Source organism: Fukomys damarensis, unplaced genomic scaffold (genome assembly GCF_012274545.1).
Source record: "Fukomys damarensis isolate Sample0158 unplaced genomic scaffold, DMR_v1.0_HiC HiC_scaffold_39, whole genome shotgun sequence".
Taxonomy (NCBI): Eukaryota; Metazoa; Chordata; class Mammalia; order Rodentia; family Bathyergidae; genus Fukomys; species Fukomys damarensis.
This window is the reverse complement of record NW_022900951.1, coordinates 43,523,731-43,533,109: the sequence shown is the minus strand read 5'-3', so window position 1 is coordinate 43,533,109 and position 9,379 is coordinate 43,523,731. Positions and strand designations below refer to the sequence as shown.

The 9,379-nt window shown below is 39.1% G+C and overlaps 1 protein-coding gene and 1 pseudogene across 1 annotated transcript in view; one reads left to right on the top strand and one right to left on the bottom strand.

Moving 5' to 3' along the window:
* Clcn5 (chloride voltage-gated channel 5) overlaps positions 1 to 9,379 on the bottom strand; it is a 215,287-nt gene that overhangs the window by 190,616 nt on the left and 15,292 nt on the right. The gene's annotated exons all lie outside the window — the stretch shown is intronic.
* On the top strand, positions 2,770 to 3,130 carry LOC104849823 (annotated as a pseudogene).

The following is a 9,379-nucleotide window of genomic DNA, read 5'->3' as shown; positions in this document are numbered from 1 at the left end:
AAAAAAAAAAAAAAGGGGTTGAAGAACGGCAACCTAGTTTCGAAGAAAACTTATCTCTTAATGACAGGCATTCAAAGCTGCCTCTGAAACAGGAGCACGTTGGCTTTACTTAAAGTATGGGTTTATTTGGCCAAACAAGAGAAAGAATGGTTGATGGAAACTATAAGAGGGTTGTAGGGCTGGGGATTTAGCTCAGTGGCACCATGACGCAAGGTCCTGAGTTCAAATTCCAATACGGGGGGGGGGGGGACACAAAAAGATTGCAGTACTCCAATATTACCACTTGGTGTCGCCACTGACCGCTGACAGTTTGGAAGGCTTGGCTCGGAAACAAATTTCAAAACAATGTATATTCAAAAAATAAAAAGAAGAAGAACATTTTATCTTTTGCAATTTACAAAACAAAACAGTTATGGAAGGGCCGGGGATTTAGGTCAGTGGCCCCACGCCTGCCTCACAAGCGCAGGGTCCTGAGTTTGATCCCCGGTACAAATCAACAACAACAACAACAAAAACCAGTTATGAAGGTGAGCTCTGGAACCACAGTGCTTGAGCCAAAAAACAACCAAACTTAGACACGTATTAGCTGTATTCCTTCATTCGGGTTGCCTAATTTCTCTCTGCTTCAGATTTCCTATCTGTGAAATGGGATAATAAGATTAAGTGTATTAATAGATGTAGAACAGATCAAACACTTAAATATTCACTAATATTACTGATGAGGAGGAGAGGAAAGAAAATATTCAGATTCCTTTAGCCTTTGAATCCTCAAGTTCAAAAAGAGCCGTGTGATGAATATGAATGTGTATAGGCCTGTTCAGATAAAGATGAGAAGATGCAGTGCTAATGAGGCAAAATTAACAGTTCCATCAACAGGTATAGATTCTGTTGACTCTGTTCTCTTCCCCATGGGCCAGATCACACTCCAGCAAACCTTAGCCAAATGTCCCACATGTGCATGCATGTGGTCGCAAGTAGATTTGGCCAAAAGTGTAAAGAGAGATCAATATAAATGACTCTGTTGTTCTCCTGCCCTGGAAAATTGGAAAATGATGTTCACACCCCTAAGATGATCAACAGACTGATGTTCAAGATACCTACCAGGAGTTAGAAAGCAAAGGGTGAATATATATCTCTGTATAGTAAAAGGTAGTGCTTCCCAGTTAGTTTTGCAAAATAAAAACCTCCAGAGCAATAGATCACAGTAACACCTAATCATGACAGTTGCACTTAATCATTTTGTCTATAGCAGCTTGATCATTCATTTTGAAATGAAACTGAAATTGGCTTTGCAAATACAAGCTAAAATTGTTACATGCATTCGTGGCCATGCAAGTAGGAAGTGAATGTTTCTGTTAGTGTTTTAATTTCATTATTCTACATTTTGCTGAGCCTTTGCTATTGCGCCAGACATGGTGCTGGACCCTAGGGATGTTAGTTTTATTTATTTTATTTTTATTTTTTTGGTGCTGAGGACTGAAGCCAGAATCTCACACATTGCTAAGCACATACTTTACGTTAAGCTACACCCCCAGCCAAGACAGTTGATTGATTGATTGATTTGGGGGGTTCTGAGGTTCTGAACTTGTGGTCCTCCTTCCTCAGCCTCCCAAGTGCTGGGATTACAGGTGTGTGCCACCACACCAGTTTAAAAAGTGAAATATCTGGGGTTCTCAATGAATGCTGGAGATACCCTTAAAAAATGGGACAGAATAAAGGAAAATGAACAAAGTTCTCTAGTTCAGGAGATCTACTGAGGCAATAAGTTAGGAAATTATAATAATAGCATGATCTGAAATTATTTATACCTGCCCTATACTTGGAAAGCTGAGTATCAAGATGAATAAGTAGCTTCTATACCAATAATAGGTAGCTAATTCATAATAGGAGAAGTATTAATGAAAACTACAGTGAGATACCACTGGCAAAGTATAGAGATATTGATGATATACTGTTGAAAAAGAGCGGGTAGTTCTCTCATAAATTGCTGGTGTTAGCACACTTAGTCAATTAAGTGTGATGTTGCAATAACTGTAAGAGTTAAAAATAAGCCAGTGGTGGTGCGTGCCTGGAATCCCAGCACTCTGCATAGCTGAGACAGGAGGACTGTGAGTTTGAGTCCAGCCTAGGGGGCAATTTAACAACTTAGTGAGGCTCTGTCTCAAAATAAGAAAAAAGGGGCTGGGTTCAATCTCCAATGTGTGTGTGTGTGTGTGTGTGTGTGTGTGTGTGTGTGTAATTTTTCAAAATTCTGTTTCTAGAAATTTATGTTACGTTGCATACAGAGGTGTAAGATGTTGTGTGTACAGGTGACTCATCAGAGCACTGCTTGTAATAGCAAAAAGTGGAGAACAAACACATGTTGCCCAATAGGGGACTGCTTAAATACATAATGGAATATTTATCCAATAGGAGAAGAAATAAGAAACATCTTCATGTGCTGATACAGAAAATTATCTTCAATGCATTACATGGAGCATCAAAATGTAAGCCATGTACTTTCTCAATTTTGTAGTATGAAATATATATATCCTGTTCAGTTTCATATTTTTTAAAAGAAGTAACATAGAAAAAATTTTGAATTACCATAAAGGATAGTAAAGATTAGACTGAACAGCCAGCCAGTTCATTTACTCCTTAGTGCCAGCCAATGACAGACCCTGTTAGTCTGTGAACATACATTAGAAAGTATATGAGGTTATACTTGTGACCGTGACTTTCCCTCTCATAACCACTCACACTGTTCCTTTCCAAGTTGGGCCGGGCAGAATGGCTCCCATAAAGAAGGGTGGCAAGGAGAAGAAGGGCCATTGTGTGACCAATAAAATGGTGAAGCGAGAATACACCATCAACATTCACCAGCACATCCATGGAGCAGGGCACCCCTCCGGCACATAAGGAGATCGGAAAATTTGCCATAAAGGAGGTGAGGGACTGCAGATGTATGCACTGACACGGGGCTCAACGAAGCTGTCTGGGCCAAAGGCAAAAGGAACATCCCATCAGAGCCCAGGGGCAGTTGTCAAGAAAAGGAAATGAGGACGAAGAGTCGTCAGAGAGCTCTGTGCTTTGGTAACCCACAACTCTGTTCAAAAATCTCCAGACAGCGAACGTAAATGAGAACATTTAGATTTTCAAATAAAGTTATAAAACTCCAAAAAAAGTGTATGGTGTGCAAAAAACCTGTTATGGTTCTTTAATCGGGTCTAGTCCGAGTTTTGGCAGATGATTTTCATGAGAAATTTTACTTTTAAAAAAATCCCATGTCAGATTGTCCTCTATGTGTGAGAAGTCCAAGTTGAAGAGTCTCAACTTCCTCTTTGGCCAAATGGGAATAATAAAATGTACTTCCCTGAACCCTGAACGTAGTGTGAGCATAAACAGGGAGAGATGTGAAAGCAGCACCAAGTGGAAAACACTCTGTAAGAATGATATATTAGCCAGGTGTGACCCATTTTTTCCCAAATGTAGTGAACACCAATACTTTTTTAAATGATCAAAATATACTATGGAAATACAAACCAAATTCTTTTATGACCATATTCAACAAACATAAATCCATTCCTTCAAATTGTTGTTAGGACTTGGAAACATTTACTTGCAAGTTTATTCCGATCTGCTATGGACCAGTAACAAATGTTCAGTGGAGCAGCCCTGGGCCACACTGAGGAGTACTGCCTCATGGCACTGTGGCAGTGCCCGCTCACCGTAAGGATGCAACAACTGCCGGGTTAAATACGTTTTTAAATCAGGTTTTGCTTTGTAGTTTGGGCTGGCTCTTGAACTCGCTGTGTAGCCCAGGCTGAGTGTTGGGATTACAGGCGTGTATCACCACCTCCGGCTAATACATCATTTTGACAATGTGTTTTTTCCGCTTTGCATTGTTTTCACATCTCTCCCTCTTCTATCCTCACACCACCTTCAGAGTTAAAAGGAACACATTTTATTATTCCCATTTGTCAGAAGAGGAAGTCGAGGTACACAGATTAAGTTATTTCCCTGGTTTGAAACAGCTACTTTCAGAAACCCCAGGTTGTTTTCGTTTCTGCATTTTGTGGCAGTGGCACTAAAAATGCCTTCCGATCAAGCAGAGCCTCCCACAAATTCCAGATAGTAGAAAAATAACTACCTTGTTTTCCAAATAACTGCAGTTTGTCAGCGGGATGTGATAGAGCAGAGACTGGTTTGGAATTCAGGTTTGAGCAAGAGATTTACCTCTCCTTATCTCTAAAGGAGATAATAACAGCTTCCCCACAAAACTTCACTAAGAATTAAACGGTGAAAAATAGCCAGACATGCAGTTCACAAAGAATGATTCTTTAATATTAGCCTTGGATTAGGTCTGTTTTGAAAAATTGGCTCGCTACTCTGGCCACACGGAATGCGCGCCATCTACTGGTAAAGAACGCGGCTCTAGAGAGAGGATATTCCAGGCAGGTAGCGATTTGTGACTCAAACCCTACCTACCCTGCTGTGCTATTTTGCCTTGGCTAATAGCAAGCTTGAAGCCAAGTGTTTGGTTCCTAGTAGCAGATGAACAGGACTTTCTAGATTGTATTTTGTGTTAACCTTACCTCTAGTTCCATTTTATTTTTACTATCTGTGCTTTCCCTTGGCCAGATTATCTGTTTTTATATATTTTTGCAGTCATTTTAAATACCTTTAGAATACTCACAATAACAATTTACTGCATCATTACCTTATCTAGTTTTGCTACACTAGATAAAAATCTGACAAAAAATGCATTCTTTTTTTTTCTTTTTGCTATTGTTGGTTTGTTATACTGGTAACCTTCAGAACCTAACAAGAGTAGATAATTTATCTCTAAGACATAATGGCAGTAAAAAGAATTCAGATTTAAAAGAAAACTTTAATACTCAAATCCTACAAAGGGTGCCACAAGTAGTACCAAAAATTACTGGGACACTACATTCTGAAGTGACATGCTCATTTATTTATACACTGAATACTTACTATGTGTCATACCCAGTTCTAAGTAAAGAAAATATTAAAAAGTCAAAAGTACAGAAGATAAAACAAAAATACAGAAGTCCACGCCACTGCTGAGCTTACACTTTTGAGGGGGTGAGTAGATTTAAAAAAATGTTGTGTAGTACACATAGAAATTAAGGGCTACAGAAAAAGTTAAAAGGTGAAAGGACATATAAAGGTATTCAGAGGATTAAAACCTAAAATAGAGAAATCAGAGAAGAACTTGAGAGAAGGAGACACTTGAGAAGGCGACACTTGGAGAAAGAGCTTGCAGGAAGTGAGCGAAAAGTCCAGGCTAGGGCCTGGAAGAAGGGGACTCAGTTCAGGTTGAAGAAAAGCAGTGGAGAGACTCTCAGAGCCTCTCAGCTGCCTGCCTGGTGTGACTGAGAACAACTGGTGTGATAGAAACACTGAGCAAAGCAGACCAAAATTGGTGACATGGTCAGAGATCTAAGAGTGAACCAAATCCTGTCCAACCATGTAAGGACTTTGACTTTTGCTCTTGTTTGAGCCATGACTTGGGAGCCATGGGAGGGTTTCAGAAAGAGTGATAGGGTCTGACTTTCCTCTTAAAAAGATTGTTCTGGTTACTGAGTTACGTACAAGGGCAAAGGTGGAAGGAGAAGCATCAGTTAGGAGATTATTTCAGCAATCCAGGCAAGAGATAATAGTAGCTTGGACCAAGGCGATAGCAGGGAGGATAAGAGAAGGTCAGATTGGACATCTGTCTGCAAGTTTGCATCATCAGGATTTGATGATGGATGGGATGTAAGGAATTAGAGAAAGAGAAGTCAAGAATGATCCCAAGGTTTACGGATTGAACAAGTAGGAATAATGAGGACAATTGAATTTGGGGATCAGAATTTCAGGGATTTTTTTTAACCTTCATTTGTTTGCATTTTCAAAAACTTTTCACTGGGAAATGGTTTCAAGTTAACAATCAAGTTGCAAAATCCAAGGCCTGGGGTATAGTTCAGTGATAGAGTGTTTGCCTCACATGTACAAAGCCCTAGATTCAATCCGTGACAGTACAGAAAAACAAAGTTGCAAAAAAAAAATTTCTTGAGATAGAGTCTCACTGTGCAGCCTAGGCTGGCCTGGAGCTCGTGATCCTCCTGTCCCAGCCTTCCAGACTGCTGGGAGTACAGGGGTGCACTACCACGCCCTGCCTCCAAAGTTGCAAATCTGAACTAATATGCAAAACACATATATGCACTTTACCCAGACTCATCCATTGTTAATATTTTTCTCTTTTTTGTAAAGTTTTATTTCATTTTAATTGACACATAACAACTGTATATATTTATGAGGTAAATTTTAAAAACATATTAAATGCTTATGTGGAGATACTAAGCACAAGCTATAATTTCAGGCAAATATTTCGGCCAGAGTTATAAATTTGAAGATTAACAGCAGATGGCATTTAAAACCATGAGATAAGATGAAATGACCACAGAAGAGCAGAAAGAGAAGAGGACAAGGCGGAGCTCTGGGACACTCCCACATTAAGAGATCAGGAAGCTGAGGAGGGTCTGAAGAGAAAACTAAGGACCCAGCTGTGAGATAAATCCAGAAGAGTGTGACATCCTGGAAATGAATGAAGAAAGTGCTTCAAGAAGGAGGAAATGGTTGACAACAATTAACCGCATATTTCCAAATGGTCAGTAGCAAGGATTTGAAATGTTCCCATCACAAAGAAATCATGTATTACCCTAATTTAATAATTACTCAATTGTATACATGTATATCGTATGTTGCACTATACCTAATACATACGCATAGTTGCTATGCGTCCACTGAAAATAACGTATTTAAAATAAGTTCTTAAAAATTTTAAAAAGAATAAGTTAAAAAGGAGGTAATGATCAACTGAGTTAATGAGTCAAATAAAATGAGGATGGCATTGAATTTGGCAACATGGAGGTCACTGGTGATAATGACAATATTCATACTGGTAGTCACAGAAAATGAAACCTTGATAAGAGTGGGTTTAGGAGAAAATGGAGGCGGGAACTTCTGCTTGTGCACAAGAGTTAATGCAATCATCCTTATTCCTCCTGCTAAAAAAATATCTGGATATTAACTATAAAATGAACTAAGAATTCTGAAAGATGAAGAGAAGGCAGATCCACTAGGGACCTTGGAATCTGAGGCATGGTAAAGTGCTTGAGTGCAATCAGTGCAGGCCCAGCAGAGACCTTAAATTTTCACCTTTCCCAATAGGAACACAGTGCTTCTTCTGTCCCATAGTGAAAACAAGGTAAGGAACATAGTCTTCCATCTCCAACAAGCATAACAGGGTAGTGTTCCCTTCCCTGTATGGTATCAGGGGAGGGCAGTTAAGACAGAAGATTTAAATACAAACAAATATCACTTGTCATAACAAGAACCAAAAGAATCTCAAGTAAGAAAAAACAATCAACAGACACCAAGGCTCATGTGAGGCAGACGTTAGAACTATATTTACCAGAACTCTGGAGCATCCAATGTAAAAATGCTTCAAAAAGCAATTAACAGCAGGCTTGAAATGAATGAAAAATAGTCTCAGAAAAGAAATACATGATATAAATAAAGGCCAAATGGAAATTTTAGAACCACAGGTTACAATAATTAAAATTTGAAATCTCATTGAATGGCCTCAACAGCAGAACGGAGAACATGGAAGAAACAGTGAGCAAATTAGAAGACAGAACTATAGAAACTATGCACTTTGAACAATACACAGAAAAGGGACTGGATTTTTAAAATGCACAGCAGGAGCCTATGGAACTATGTCAAAAGGTCTAACATTCATATGTTAGAAGGCCTAGAGGGAGAGGGAAAAATGTGGAGCTTAAAATGTATCTGAGGAAATAATGATTGACACTTTCCAAAATTTGGGAAATTTGTCTACTGTTTCAAGAGCCAAACAAAACCTGAACAGAATAAACCCAAAGATACAGCAAACTTTTGAAAACTAATGACAAAGAAAATATCTTGAAATCAGAAAATCAAAAGGATACATGCAAGCCTTTATTATGTCACTACTCACAACACCTTAGATATGGAATCAGCAAAAGTACGTACCAACAGATAGGTAATCAAATATGACATGTATGCACTGGAATATTATTCGACCACAAAGAAGCGAAATTCTGTCATTTGCAACAGAATGGAAGGAAATGAAGGACTTTGTGTTGAGTGCAGTAGGCCAGATAACAGAAAAACAAGTATCACATGTTCTCTTTCATAAATGGAAGCTTTAAAAGAAATCAATCTAGCCGGGCGTACTGGCACACGCCTATAATCCCTGCACTCGGGAGGTTTGAGGCAAGAGGATTGCTGTGAGTTCGAGACCAGCCTGGGCTGCATAATGAGTTCCAGGTCAGTCTCTGAATTTAAAATAGCAATTAATACAGTTTGGAAAGAGGGGTAGCAGGGTGCATAAAAGGAGACCGGATTTGATCAGTGCACTGTATGCATGTATGGAAATACCACATGGAAACCCACTTGTTATGGTTTGTGTCTAGATGTCCCCCAAAGCCTCAGGTGGTCATGGGCTATGTTGGAGGTGGCTGAATCTAGAGTGCGTGTGTGATTGATTCATGGTGGGGCTAGACCCGAGGGCACTAGGATTCAGGACCTGAGGGCTACTGCCCTAAGTAACCTGAATAAAATAAAAGGGGCAGGAAGATGCTGTTAAGGTCCTTGTTGCTTTTGCTACCTTGTGTTGTTTCTCCTCTGTGATGCCTCTCTGCCATCCACCCTGCCTTGGAGCCAGCTGATTATGGACTGACACCTCTGCAAACTGTAAGCCAAATGAACCTTTCCCCCTTAAACTTTGGGTGTTGGGTATTTTGTCTCAGCAACTAAAGAAGAGTCACTGACACACCACTATTAGGTACAATTAATGTGTTAATCAAAATAAAATAATTAGAGAAAAAAAACAAGAGAAATCACTCCCACCTCCAAAAAATATCTTGAAAGCAGCAAGTGAGAAATGACATTTACCTAGAGGAGAAAAACAATTAGAATAAAGACATATATCTCATCAGAAATCATGCATGCCAGAGGAAGTGGCATAACTTTTTTCAGCTGTTGAAAAAATAGAACAGATAAAGTACACTCAAAATTGAAGAATAAAACAAAACAATTGAAAAAAGCAAAAGATTTGAAGGGGAGTTTCACTAAAGAGAATATACAATTGATAGATATACAAATAAAAAGATGTGCACCATCACTATCCATGAGCAAAACACAAATGTGTCATACTACATACCTACTAGAACAGCTAAATCAAAAGGTAGTTATAGGGGCCACGAATTTAGCTCAGTGGTTCCGCCATCTGCCTTGCAAGCACAAGGGCCCAAGTTCCATCCCAGTACAAAAAAAAAAAAAAAAAAAAAAA